The following is a 14,387-nucleotide window of genomic DNA, read 5'->3' as shown; positions in this document are numbered from 1 at the left end:
ATGTCATTTGCTGTGATGTGAATTACAGGATATGCAATATTGTTCTGTTTCATGTCATGTTCCTGGAGTAAGATGTCCCTAATGTCTACCATTTTCACTTAGTTGATAGCCACGGCAGCTACGTCATCAGCTTCATAAGTATGTTTTGTGGCTGCCTGCGGTGTGAGTCATTGTCTATTATCTCTTTCAACTGATAATTAAATGGACACCCTAGCTGCAAGCAGGCGTTGATACACTTCATTGGGGACATGTTGAAAATGTGTGCCCCGACCGGGACTCGAACCCGGGATCTCCTGCTTACATGGCAGACGCTCTATCCATCTGAGCCACCGCGGGCACAGAGGATAGTGCGTCTGCAGGGACTTATCCCTTGCACGCTCCCCGTGAGATCCACATTCCCAACATGCCCCCAACACTACATTCGTAGTGCGCCTAATAGATGTTTGCCCATCATACTGCAGATTAATCTACCAAGTCCCGTACGAGTTCGGGCATAGCGTGTGCGTTCGCACAAGAAGGTCAAAGGCCGGAAACCCATATTTTTTTAACTATATATGACGGTAGTAACTGTTCCCGAAAGAACAGTTACCGTCAATGACCATGCAGCTTTGCTAGAAATCAACTGATAATTAAATGGACACCCTAGCTGCAAGCAGGCGTTCATACACTTCATTGGGGACATGTTGAAAATGTGTGCCCCGACCGGGACTCGAAGCCGGGATCTCCTGCTTACATCTGCCACGAGTAATGAGTATGATTGGCAAACATCTATTAGGCGCACTACGAATGTAGTGTTGGGGACATGTTGGGAATGTGGATCTCACGGGGAGCGTGCAAGGGATAAGTCCCTGCAGACGCACTATCCTCTGTGCCCGCGGTGGCTCAGATGGATGGAGCGTCTGCCATGTAAGCAGGAGAGCCCGGGTTCGAGTCCCGGTCGGGGCACACACTTTCAACATGTCCCCAATGAAGTGTATCAACGCCTGCTTGCAGCTAGAGTGTCCATTTAATTATCAGTTGATTTCTAGCAAAGCTGCATGGTCATTGACGGTAACTGTTCTTTCGGGAACAGTTACTACCGTCATATATAGTTATTATCTCTTTGTTGTCGCACGTCGTAATTGGGATTTGGAGGTCTAATTTCTACTGTTTCCTAACAATAACCTATACATTTCATAAGACACGTACCTCACAAAAAAATCTTCATTACAAGGAACTACAGCAATACAGCAAGCACCAATATAGCGAGCTAAATAAAAGATTCTAACTACTGTAGGCTCTAGGCACTAGTAGGCATGGGGTTGCAAAGGAAAGATTTTGCTGCACAGCAAACAATTCATTTAGAAAGCTTTACCTTAATAAGGTGACAACTAGTTCAAAAAATTATATAATCGTCCGTGACATCTAGTTCCAAAAAAATTATATAATCGTCAATAAATTTAAATCTCTACGACGAACACGTCCAAACCGTCCGCTCGCGCTAACACTTCAGACCTCCAACCTCCATCACTGCTAGCTGTTCACCTCCAACTGCGAGTCCGACCAGCCACACAGAGTCTCTTACATAGGGAGCACAGCGCTGTCAGAGCTATTAATGCCGTCTATCGCGCTGCCAACATACAAACACATCAAATGACCGCTTTTTCCAAGAATTAAATGTCCATGTTTTGCATCTGAATCAAGTCGCGACATACGTTTATGTGTCGTTGTTTTGTTCGACAGTGAAGTTGTGCAGATCAAACTTTGCGCTCTCTTTTCTTTTTTCAAAACATTCTAAAGAATATATAGAACACTTGATTCAGAGATTTCGCTCCACTGCGATCTGTGACACAACAACATACACTGACGAGCAGAAACATGTACGACCACTGCCCACCGCGAGGTTGAATGTCTCTTGATGGCGTTGCGGGCAAATGACGCAGTAAGAAGAGAATGTAAGCGGACGAGAGACAGATGGACACTCATTAAAGCGAAGACACGGCCCGAAAACATGGAAATTCACTGATATGTGAGGTTTTGACAAATGCCATATTGTTGTGGCGCTGCGGCTGGAAACGAGAATCTTTGAAACGGCGAAGCTGGTCGCCTGTTGCCGTACTACTGTCGTGAGCACGTATGGAAACTGAAGGATGGTGAAATGAAGAGTAGGCCGTATGGTATTGGACGACTACACAAAACGTAGAGGCCGGAGCTTTCGCCACTGTGTAATCCCGGATAATCAGCGGTCTGTGGAACATCTGACGACAGAGTTCAATGCTGTTGCTGGTTCAAGCGCTTCGGAGCAGACGACACGAAGGTCATACTTGAACATGGATCATAGTGGAACATGGAGCTCCACATCACACGATCTCTACATGTTCCTACATGTTCCTGATTACAATGGACAGAGCGTCACTGAGTTTTCACTTTGGATCAATAGAAACGTGTGGCCGGTCGAATCAATCGCATTTCTTGTTACATCAAGTTGATGGTTGGTTCCTTACACACCGTCATCCAGGCGAATGGCTGCATGAAAGATGCGCTGCGCCACAGATGCAGGCCGGTGAGGGCAGAATTATGCTATGGGGTACTTTGAGTTGGGCTTCCGTGGATCTGTGGTGGTAGTCGAAGGCATCATGATAGCGGCTAACTAAGTAAACATTATTGCGGACCACGTGCATCTCTTCATACTTGAAGTCTCTCCCTACGGTTATGACATCTTCGAACAGGTTCATATGGTTCAAATGGCTCTGAGCACTATGGGACGTAACTTCTGAGATCATCAGTCCCCCCTAGAACTTAGAACTGCTTAAACCTAACTAACCTAAGGACGTCACACACATCCATGCCCGAGGCAGGATTCGAACCTGCGGCCGTAGCGGTAGTGAGGTTCCAGACTGTAGCGCCTAGAACCGCTCGGCCACCCCGGCCGGCTCTTCGAACAGGATAACTGCCCATGTTGAAAGGGCAGAATGGTGCTACTGAAGTTTGAGTTTATAGTGAACACTCATGGATGTCTTGGTCAGCAAATGCGCCTGATCTGCACCCACTGGAACACGTATCGGGTGCCAGCTGCTTGCCCATAAACCACCATCCAGAAATGGCGGGAATTGCTTGACCTGTACGTAGACATGAGGTACCACATACTTCTGAGTCCTGTCAAGACTTAATAAAATCTATACCAAGCAGAACTGCTGCTGTATTGTGTTTCCATGGTGTACGAACACTCTATTAAACAGGTGGTCATGATGCTTTGGCTCGTCGGTGTAGATACACTATGGCCGCATATCAACTATTACCTGCCCACAAGTGACTGTCCGGATGCCTATCTGTTGTTTACAGCTCTTAGTTCAAGGTGCCATCTTAGTTGCTGCTCTGCCCTCGCTTGTAAACTATAAAAAAACATATTCTAGGAACTTTCTGGAGGGACAGGCATTTTCAGTGCATGAAAATGTTGAAAACTTAATTACTTCAGTTTAGCTTTCCTTGTTGTCAGCTTCTTGCCATCTGAACCTCCTCATGACACATGGATTACGTTTCTTCTTAGAATCATTCCCCCAGTTTTAATTTTAAGGCGATAGTGATATAGCCACACTGACAGAATATTGCTTCGCAGAATGCCCTCTGCACGCAGCCGGTACAGTCCGTCGCCCTAAATCTGGAGCAGAAGTGTCCTGTGGCAGTGCATATGACAAAGATTGTGTAAGAGCTAATCGCGTTTGCTTTTTAATGTGAACGGTTCAGGAGAGCTGCAACGAAATTCCCTCGCCCAGGTGTAATCTCTCTGGTCTGCAGACAGGCGGGGTTTGATACACGCTGCCCTGTGGCATGCTGCTGTACACCTGGTGAGAGGTGAGGGACGTAATGAAGTCAACAGCCGACCGCTTCAGTGTGCCGCCTCATGGTGCCGACAAACGAAGCGGCCAGGCCGAGGATTAGCCACCCGCATGGGCGCCTCTGTAGCCACACGCGTGGCACACATTTCTGGGCTTAACTTCATCTGCAGCCCGACAGAGCGACAATCTGGACTAAGCACGGTTCCCTGGTACATTCGGAGACTGACCCAGAAAAACAATCAAAAATAACTCGTTTATTAAAACAACGGCAGCTACAGTCTACGCTAGCTAATTCGAAATTAGTTCAGTCGCATTTCTCGATAATTTGAATTAATTGTCCAGTCCCTTATAAAAACTTCAATAAATGAAAAAAATTCTTCGCGTTTTGCTGTTGTTGATAAATCTATATGCAGGTCATTATAGAGTACCCGCAAATACTCTACAGTGTGTAAACGATAGCTGCTTGCAATAAATCACGAACATATCTTTCACTGAGTAAAATATTACACTGACGGAAAAAAGAAGCAATACAAAAAATAATTAATGTAGAGTGATGAAATTTCGGAAATATGTTTGCCTAGGTCACAAATTTAACTGATTAACATCGCAAAGTGATAGGTTGATGTGCGCACGAGATAAGCCGTCGCAAAAGTGAAATGATGACACGTTAATAACCGGTGTAAAAGCCAGACTGTTGAGAGCTAGCCTGTGCTGTTTGTGCACGGCAATGGAGTCGTCGTCCGATGACTTCCCATATGTACTCCACTGGAGACAGATCTGGAGATCGAGCAGGCCAAGGAAACATGCCGACTCTCTGTAGAGTATGTTGGGTTACAACAGCGGTAAGTGGGCGAGCGTTTGCTGTTGGAAAACGTCCCATGGTGTGCTGTTCATGAATGGCAGCACAACGGGTCGAAACTCCAAATTGATGTACAATTTTTCGATCAGGATTTGTGGGATACGCACAAGCGACCCCAGACCGTAACTTCGGTGTAAGTTCAGTGTGTCTAGATCGCAGACAGGTTACAGGCCCTCCTAACCAACACACGATCATCTCTGGCCACGAGGCAGAATCAGCTTTCATCAGGAAACACAACAGATCTACACCCTACCGTCCTCTTCCCGGAGCGAAACTCAGTTCTCCAGTTGAGTCAAACTTCTTCATCAGGCTCTCCCACACAACAGGTGAAGGAAGAGGACTCATCTGTAATCCTTTCTGCCAGCAATATTCTCGAAGTGCAGCTGTATCATTAATGTTGTTTTGAGAGCTTCACCAATGATGCCCTGCTCCCTTTCTACGAGCTTATGCTGACATGTCAGCAAGTGCACTGTGACTGATCAGGTGTGAGAGACTTTGAGTCACGATGACTGATGACGGCACCTGGTGGCCATAGCTGGAACTGGACGATGGCGCTGTGACGCATGGAGATCATGCATCCCATACTCTGGACGTTAATGCTATCAAGTCTGGAACTCGTACACTAATTATTTTTAGCTTTATAACGTGTTAAATAGGGAAAGTTTAATTATCAACACCCGGTACCTTTACGGCAGATTTCCAAACTTTTGCAGCCTTCAGTGAAATCAAAATGGTATTCTGTTCATAGCGACCTCACATCCAATGAATAGCAACTATTCCTACCAAGGTGCCACACACGAAGTTAGTGTGACCTTTTTCTTGCCCAAGCGAGCTCTTACAGTGATTTCTTGCCATCTTCAGGGAACCGGTATCAAATGCTTTCAAACGGCCTGCGGATCCAGCTCTCGCCGCTACGCAGCAAACAACTTTGCCTTCTCTCTGTGTCTTTCTACGTCTGCAGTCACTGAAATACTTCTATACGTGTCCTCCGCCGCCGGCCGCGGTGGTCTCGCGGTTCTAGGCGCGCAGTCCGGAACCGTGCGACTGCTACGGTCGCAGGTTCGAATCCTGCCTCGGGCATGGATGTGTGTGATGTCCTTAGGTTAGTTAGGTTTAAGTAGTTCTCAGTTCTAGGGGACTTATGACCACAGCAGTTGAGTCCCATAGTGCTCAGAGCCATTTGAACCATTTGTCCTCTGCCACCGAAATAACGGCCACACACACACACACATACACACACACACACACACACACACACACACACACCCATAGCCGTCCGAGACTCCGTTCTGTTGATGACAGCCGCTCGACCGATCTGCCACTCACCGATCAAAGGCCACCTTGACCCAAAAGCCATATTGATAAGGACCACTCCATGGCTCAGTGTTGGGCAAGTAGAGAGAAATATTTGATATGAGACAGATGTGGTATGTGAAGCCGGGAACAACTTCATACTGGCCTACAAAGGCAACTTACGTTACTCAGTATGCACTTTTAATATAAGGGGATTGTGGGGATGATTGTGAGCGCAAACTCTCTGCCGAAGCAGCAGAAGCAGGCAACCAATATAAACAAAAACATCGTTATTGCCTCTATTTTACAATCATTGGACTTTGAAGCAACTAGCATCGATAGCGGTGAGGCGAATACGCCTTCTCAGCGTCATCCAAGGCATCGTCTTCCTGTACAGCCCTGATGGTGGAAGCTCCGATCGTTCGCTTCTGCGGAGGCTGCTGCAGCGGTGAGAATTCTTGCGTTACCTCCGGGCCATAGCGTGGTGATCTTGGGAAAGAACATCTGCCTCTGTGAAAGACATAGACTGCGCCTCTCTTCTAGTGGTATGTGTCAAGGGAGTCCTCTGTTGGTACCTCGGCAGAGGTAGAAATGCCTTGAGCCTGACGTCGTAGTTACTGAAAGCGGCGGAGAGCTAAGGTGCCTAACCTTAGGTGATCAGGCGACGGACAGTTGTTCGATAGCTGGCGGTAGTAGTGGCGCCAATGTCATCGGCACAGCGTTGATCAACACAGACCGGACATTACATTACTGCCCAGCTGTTTGTCAGGCTGGCCCTGGGGTGGTTTCACTGGAGCTGTTTCAGTCTGGCAGTTGTGGAAAGAGCATTTGGGTCGCATCGAACGGTTTCAATTGGGGCTGGTGTCGTCACTCAGAAGAGGACTACACGAAAGTTGCCTCACCGCGATGAGCTGCCGCATCAACAAGATGCGTCCGTGGTGGGTGGCAAAGACTGCTGCCTGGAGATGACTCTGGATTTCGGCGTGTTTATGCAGTTCCGAGTCCTCCCGTCTCAGTTTAATCAGGCTCTCCGGATTTGAGAGCCGAGCAGCACACTAGGTACGTTTATCACTGGTTCTACATTTCACGTTCTACTGCACGAACTCGGGGTAAACATTTCTTGAATCACTCCTTCATGTTGAGGCACTTCTTCTCTCGAATCAGAACGGCGTGGGTTAAAGGAAGGTAAGGATGAGATTTAGGTAATTCTACATGTGAGGTGGCAGTACACAATACTTATAACTGTTAGAAATATGGAGGCATTGTGTACATTGGTACATTAATATGTGCCCACTTTGTGTAACTAAGTAAGTAGGTTAAGTTTTCAGAGTATAGGATGTCAAAGAGAATCTCAGGCAGGTAAATTAATGTGTGGGTTATATTCAAGATCGTGGAGAGTATTAGAAAGGCCGGTCTGCAAATACCGCGTCGGGTATCATTGGTTAGTAATTCTTGACCTCATAATGTTACGTGATGTGTGCAACTGAAAATTCCATGTTTGTAAAAAGTAAAAATGACGATCACTGCGTATTCCATGGAGCTCAACTAGTGCAATCCTACACACTGGAAGAATTCCGTTCTTTCTGTATTTCTCCCTTTAGGATATTATGTGATGCTACTTCTTTTATACTTCGGAGAGGAATCGGTATCATGTATTGGGATGTTTGTCTGTTAGTAGCAAATAATGAATGGTTAGTCACATTCACTTGGCAATTTAGTAGTGGCTCCCTTCCAGCCTTTGTTTTATATACGTGGTAATTATCATGTAAAGGTAAAAGCTGTCTTTCGCTACTTATTATAACTATTTTCATGTTTTTCTCTTGCAGTTGGCTTGTGATTCAACTCCCTTGAACGTTCTGCAAAAGTTGAGTAGCTTGTCCCATACTTCCAGACTCTGGTCTGTTACACGTTTCAGGTGTCGACTGTTCTGGTTGTTCATCGTAAATAATCGCTCAGTAACTGGTATATTCGAGCTATGTAGCAGATGTCTGTTTAATTATTGTTGTTATTATTATTACTCGTATTTCTTGGATGTATCATCGGACTTAACTGATTTTGTTTCTTGTTGGGTTGTTGGTCCATTACTGTTAATGACTTTGATTGCCGCGCGGGATTAGCCGAGCGGTCTGTCGGCACGGTAACTCAGCGTGATCGGTCAGAGGGTTACCCGCCCTCTGTAATAAAAAAAAAAACTGAGTTAATGGATCAACGACGAACTGAAACGGGTGTCTTGCGACGTTCAACCCGAGCAGATGAAACGAACGAAAACGAAAAAAAAAAGGCTGTCTAAGGCGCTGCAGTCATGGACTGTGGAGCTGGTCCCGGCGGAGGTTCGAGTCCTCTACATCTACATCTACATCTACATTTATACTCCACAAGTCACCCAACGGTGTGTGGCGGAGGGCACTTTACGTGCCACTGTCATTACCTCCCTTTTCTGTTCCAGTCGCGTATGGTTCGCGGGAAGAACGACTGTCTGAAAGCCTCCGTGCGCGCTCGAATCTGTCTAATTTTACATTCGTGATCTCCTCGGGAGGTATAAGTAGGAGGAAGCAATATATTCGATACCTCATCCAGAAACGCACCCTCTCGAAACCTGGCGAGCAAGCTACACCGCGATGCAGAGCGCCTCTCTTGCAGAGTCTGCTACCTGAGTTTGCTAAACATCTCCGTAACGCTATCACGGTTACCAAATAACCCTGTGACGAAACGCGCCGCTCTTCTTTGGATCTTCTCTATCAATTAATTTTATATGATCATTCCACTTCAAATCGTTCCGCACACATACTCCCAGATATTTTACAGAAGTAACTGCTACCAGTGTTTGTTCCGCTATCATATAATCACACAATAAAGGATCCTTCTTTCTATGTATTCGCAATACATTACATTTGTCTATGTTAGCGGTCAGTTGCCACTCCCTGCACCAAGTGCCTATCCGCTGCAGATCTTCCTGCATTTCGCTACAATTTTCTAATGCTGCAACTTCTCTGTATACTATAGCATCATCCGCGAAAAGCCGCATGGAACTTCCGACACTATCTACTAGGTCATTTATATATATCTTGAAAAGTAATGGTCCCATAACACTCCCCTGTGGCACGCCAGAGGTTACTTTAACGTCTGTAGACGTCTCTCCATTGATAACAACATGCTGTGTTCTGTTTGCTAAAAATTCTTCAATCCAGCCACACAGCTGGTCTGATATTCCGTAGGCTCTTACTTTGTTTATCAGGAGACAGTGCGGAACTGTATCGAACGCCTTCCGGAAATCAAGGAAAATAGCATCTACCTGGGAGCCTGTATCTAATATTTTCTGGGTCTCATGAACAAATAAAGCGAGTTGGGTCTCACACGATCGCTGTTTCCGGAATCCATGATTATTCCTACAGAGTAGATTCTGGGTTTCCAAAAACGACATGATATACGATCAAAAAACATGTTCTAAAATTCTACAACAGATCGACGTCAGAGATATAGGTCTATAGTTTTGCGCATCTGCTCGACGACCCTTCTTGAAGACTGGGACTACATGTGCTCTTTTCCAATCATCTGAAACCTTCCGTTCCTCTAGAGGCTTGCGGTACACGGCTGTTAGAAGGGGGGAAAGTTCTTTCGCGTACTCTGTGTAGAAACTAATTGGTATCCCGTCAGGTCCAGTGGACTTTCCTCTGTTGAGCGATTCCTGTTGCTTTTCTATTCCTTGGACACTTATTTCGATGTCAGCCATTTTTCCGTTTGTGCGAGGATATATAGAAGGAACTGCAGTGCGGTCTTCCTCTGTGAAACAGCTTTGGAAAAAGGTGTTTAGTATTTCAGCTTTACGCGTGTCATCCTCTGTTTCAATGCCATCGTCATCCCGGAGTGTCTGGATATGCTGTTTCGAGCCACTTACTGATTTAACGTAAGACCAGAACTTCCTAGGATTTTCTGTCAAGTCGGTACGTAGAATTTTATTTTCGAATTCACTGAACGCTTCACGCATAGCCCTCCTTACGCTAACTTTGACGTCGTTTAGGTTCTGTTTGTCTGAGAGGTTTTAGCTGCGTTTAAACTTGGAGTGAAGCTCTCTTTGCTTTCGCATTAGTTTCCTAACTTTGTTGTTGAACCACGGTGGGTTTTTCCCGTCCCTCACAGTTTTACTCGGCACGTACCTGTTTATAACGCATTTTACAATTGCCTTAAACTTTTTCCATAAACACTCAACATTGTCAGTGTCGGAACAAATTTTCGTTTTGATCTGTTAGGTAGTCTGAAATCTGCCTTCTATTACTCTTGCTAAACAGATAAACCTTCCTCCCTTTTTTTATATTCCTATTAACTTCCATATTCAGGAATGCTGCAACGGCCTTATGATAACTGATTCCCTGTTCTGCGCTTACAGAGCCGAAAAGTTCGGGTCTGTTTGTTATCAGTAGGTCCAGAATGTTATCTCCACGAGTCGGTTTTTTGTTTAATTGCTCGAGGTAATTTTCGGATAGTGCACTCAGTATAATGTCACTCGATGCTCTGTCCCTACCACCCGTCCTAAACATCTGAGTGTCCCAGTCTATATCTGGTAAATTGAAATCTCCACCTGAGACTATAATATGCTGAGAAAATTTATGTGAAATGTATTCGAAATTTTCTCTCAGTTGTTCCGCCACTAATGCTGCTGAGTCGGGAGGTCGGTAAAAGGAGCCAATTATTAACCTAGCTCGGTTGTTGAGTGTAACCTCCACCCATAATATTTCACAGGAACTATCCACTTCTACTTCACTACAGGATAAACTACTACTAACAGCGACAAACACGCCACCACCGGTTGCATGCAATCTATCCTTTCTAAACACCGTCTGTGCCTTTGTAAAAATTTCGGCTGAATTTATCTCTGGCTTCAGCTAGCTTTCTGTACCTATAACGATTTCAGCTTCGGTGCTTTCTATCAGCGCTTGAAGTTCCGGTACTTTACCAATGCAGCTTCGACAGTTTACAATTACAATACCGATTGCTGCTTGGTCCCCGCATGTCCTGACTTTGCCTCCCTCGGGCATGGGTGCGTGTGTTTGTCCTTAGTATAATTTAGGTTAAGTAGTGTGTAAGCTTAGGGACTAAAGACCTTAGAAGTTAAGTCCCATAATATTTCACACAAATTTGAACATTTTGACTGTTTGATTGGAATATCATTCTCTTGTTGTTCGTCGCTGTGTGTATTGTGTTTACAGCCAGTGCCCGTTTGTTTTCTTTTTTTTTTTTTTTTTTTAATTTTGTGACTCATTTACTCTTGTAGCTGTTGTTTGTAGTTATTTGTGTGATGGCCTGTAGTTATTTATTGCAGTTTGTGTACTTACTGGTACACTGTTGAGTCTATAGGGGATGTATCTCAGTGTTGCTTATTCCGATACGTAATTGCTAACCTGAGAAGAAAATTGTGCAAAACAAAGGCACGAAAAATCTAACATCTCGCAGATGTTAACAAGTCCTATTCCTCTCCCAACTATAAAGTCACACACACACACACACACACACACACACACACACACACACACACCACACACACACACACACACACACACACACACACACGTACACTATCTTAAAAACAGCACACAGACTTACGTCACCTGACGCACAGTCAAACAGAAAACAGGTGAATGCAAAAACACTAGGAATGTTGGTGTATCACACAGAAACAAATGACACCCTAGACACAGAAATTGAAAGTTGAAATATAAGACGCGATCAAAAAAATTCCGTTTGTGGGCGTTGCAGCATCGTGTATACGACGTAGCGCAATTTCGGTGCAGGTATATAAACACCGACTCGTAGTCAAGGGATTAGTATCGAATCCATGTATTTCCGACATGCAAGCGGTAAAAGTTGACAGGTGAACCATGGCGACGTTGTTCCCAAATACGTCCAAACAGAACCAACGTACTGTTATTCTTTTCTAGGCTGCCGGAGGAAAACATCGGCAGACATCCAGCGCAGAATAAAAAATGTGTCAATGGCAGCATGTCTGTACACGGATCAGAAATTCTTCACGCAGCGAACACGGTTTCTCATCAAATGGGTGCCTTCAATCTGGTGCCTCGGTGTGATGATTGGCCCAATGCTCACAGTTATTTTGGCTGATTGGTATACGGGTTCTCGATCGTACGTCCCTCGAACGGAAACTTTTTATCTTCTCTTGTATTCCGAAACCAAAGTGATCATACGATGAAGTAGAGGCTTTAAACAGGTATTCCATACGAGAGGAAACTGTATCGATCCAAATCATGAATTAGACTCTTTATTGTTTCGGTCTTTCAATTTTTACATAAAAGAATCAGTTAACTGTTTCTAAATTTGTAGCCAATATATGAAAACGAAAAAAATCATGTAATATTCCAGGAAACCCACTGAAGATTCTTTTATAAAAAGGCGAGAAACGTTTGGGTGCGTATATACTAGGGCGTGCTGAAAAGTAAAGCCTCCCAATTTTTATGTGAAAATTTTTAAAGCTTTTTAAGTAAAACAAGCGTTATTAACATTCTACGTCTTGATTCTTCCTGTCTACATATTTGCAGTCCTCTGCAACTAGAGGGCTCAGAACTGCAGCGTGTAACATGGTGGTGTGTGAGGTAACTACGTTGCTTGGTGAGAAAGAGCGTGCGGTAATTGAGTTTCGAATTCGAAGCGAACGTCCACACATAGACCACGCTCTTCTTCAGCATGAAAGAGCCAGACGACACGTGAGGTCTACGACGTCTGCAACAAACCGAAGCCTCGAGTTCATCCATCATCCACCAGAAGTTCTGCCTTGATCCCATCTGGTATTCATCTCCTTCAAAATTTAAATAACACCTTAGAGGACCTCACTGTGATAGTTATGAAGCGGTGCAAGTCAAACATTTCGCAAACTAATCTCCCGTTTTGGGAAATGTGTTCCTCGCCTTGGACGACTAAGTTGGAAAATAAATATGAGGATATGAAGACTAAAGCTGTAGAATGTTAATGTTTGGTTTATTTAAAAAGCTTGCAGAGTTTTCACATAAACAACGCGGGGGCATTACGTTTCAGCACAACTTGTAGAATAAAAATTGATATGCAGCATGTAAATGGCGTGTTTGCTATAACAAACGCTTTACAAATGAACTTTGCCTTTTATTAAAAATGCTTATTAGAGAATTTGTAAGTGTTGTTTATCACATTAACGCGTCAGGAGCTTCGCGTTAAAGGCGGTTCCCTTTTTCTAAAACACATATGACAGTAATTCATCTGTCTCATAAATTTTGTGAGCTGCTTTATGGGATTCTGCTTGCTTCGCAGGGTTCGCTTGAAGGGTAGTCATATTCCGAATTCCCACTCATTTCCCTCTCAGCGATGTATTCTGGAATATCTTGTTCTGACGAAGATCTTTTCTGCTTATTTCGGATGCCTTTTTGTGTATATTGTCATTTGAAAGTTTCATTACATTTTGTTTGAATTTTGAAAAGTTAGTTCTCTTCTGGTGTAAATTCTCACTTCACATCTGTAAGGGTCGACATGAGAAATAAACTTAAACCAGCGTTTATTGTTGTTTTCTTATGTTAACTGCGCTGACTCGTGTCTCCTGAAGCCTTACTCCGCTACCCTGCTGGTGGACTCATTTGCCTACTCATTCCGTTTCTTTTTCCTGTAAATTTGTTTTGTGCATCGCTTCCCCGGAGCATCGCCTCAGTTTAGCAATAAATTCTCAATCCAATTTGTTGTTTTAGGTGGCGAATAAATCATTGTTCGAGCTTTTTTTTTATCTGTCCCTATTAAAATGTTCTCTTACATGTATGTGTTTACTTATTTTAGCTATAAAGTGTGTGGCCTCACTCGTCGAAAAATTGGAGATGAAATAATCATTGTTTTTATACAGGAAGCACCTAAATACTATTTTTATTATATTTCACTGATAATCAGGTGGATAAAAGATTGTATTTTATTGAGATTGCTTTCAACGTGCAATTAACGGTCGTGTTAAACACATCCAACAACTCAAATTTTCCGCCTGGATGATAATACATTTTGTTATGCATTCTTTTGTGAAATAAAACAACGCCTTGGTAAATACTGATCAGGTACATTAAACATCCTTAAAGATTGGGCAAAGTAATGTGGAAGTATCACTAACAGTAAGACAGCGTTAACTCTCTTCGGTCATTGCGAATACACCTAGAGTGATTTCCAATGGCATGTTTTACTTGTCTTCATATAGACTCTGTTCCAATGCCTTCAGTCCAGTCAGACAAGCTAGACTGTGCGCTTCACGCTTCATTTGCTGTTATTCGTACTGAACTCTGTTTAGTTCTAGCGAATAGTGTCATCAGACCATACTCAGGTGACGGTGCAATATTTGTAACTCTTCCATGACTATCACTTCTTTGGGCAATCCTCGTGATTTATAAAATGTGTGAAACCAGTAGCTCTGA

At 44.1% G+C, this 14,387-nt stretch overlaps 1 non-coding gene across 1 annotated transcript; it reads right to left on the bottom strand.

Moving 5' to 3' along the window:
- Positions 1-262: 262 nt before the first annotated feature.
- Trnat-ugu (transfer RNA threonine (anticodon UGU)) lies at positions 263-337 on the bottom strand. The gene has a single exon. It is a non-coding gene; the product is annotated as a tRNA-Thr (tRNA).
- Between the last annotated feature and the right edge of the window lie 14,050 nt (positions 338-14,387).

This window comes from Schistocerca nitens, chromosome 4, assembly GCF_023898315.1.
Source record: "Schistocerca nitens isolate TAMUIC-IGC-003100 chromosome 4, iqSchNite1.1, whole genome shotgun sequence".
In the NCBI taxonomy this organism is placed as follows: domain Eukaryota; kingdom Metazoa; phylum Arthropoda; class Insecta; order Orthoptera; family Acrididae; genus Schistocerca; species Schistocerca nitens.
The sequence above is the reverse complement of the archived record's forward strand: the minus strand, read 5'-3'. Positions and strand labels throughout refer to the sequence as shown.